The following is a 517-nucleotide window of genomic DNA, read 5'->3' as shown; positions in this document are numbered from 1 at the left end:
CCTTTAACTGATTGGAATACCTAAAACGGGGCTACAGCGTACCCGGTAAACGAGGCTTTCTGCGGATCCTTTGTAATACATAAAACTATAGGTAGAAACCGGAACCACATCCAGATCACCAGAGATGAGAAATCTCCACTTGAAGGGAAGAGCTGAGGAGTCTGGAACAGTGAGAAGAACAAAAGATATGGAAGACCTACAGGAAAAACACGACACAATGGAGACAGATGGACTGCTACTATGGGAACAAACAAGTCGCTCCCCTAGGAGACATTGGGGCTGTCGGTCAGGTCCCACCAACGTAGGCCCCCTCACCCCAAAATTGAGACTCGGTGGAAACGCACGCTCGGATTGGTAAACACACGCATCACCGCTGGGGAGAAATGAGGTAAAGGCAGCAATGAAGCAGCGAGCTAAGCCTTACAATATTCAGAGGGCTTCTGTGGACCTGGTTGGGGACCTGGTTGGCAAGCAGTGCGAGGAGACCCGAGGACTCCTGGGCCCAGAGTCAGTGACG

This window comes from Chrysochloris asiatica, unplaced genomic scaffold, assembly GCF_000296735.1.
Source record: "Chrysochloris asiatica unplaced genomic scaffold, ChrAsi1.0 scaffold00078, whole genome shotgun sequence".
NCBI lineage: Eukaryota > Metazoa > Chordata > Mammalia > Afrosoricida > Chrysochloridae > Chrysochloris > Chrysochloris asiatica.
This window is presented reverse-complemented; position numbering follows the sequence as displayed.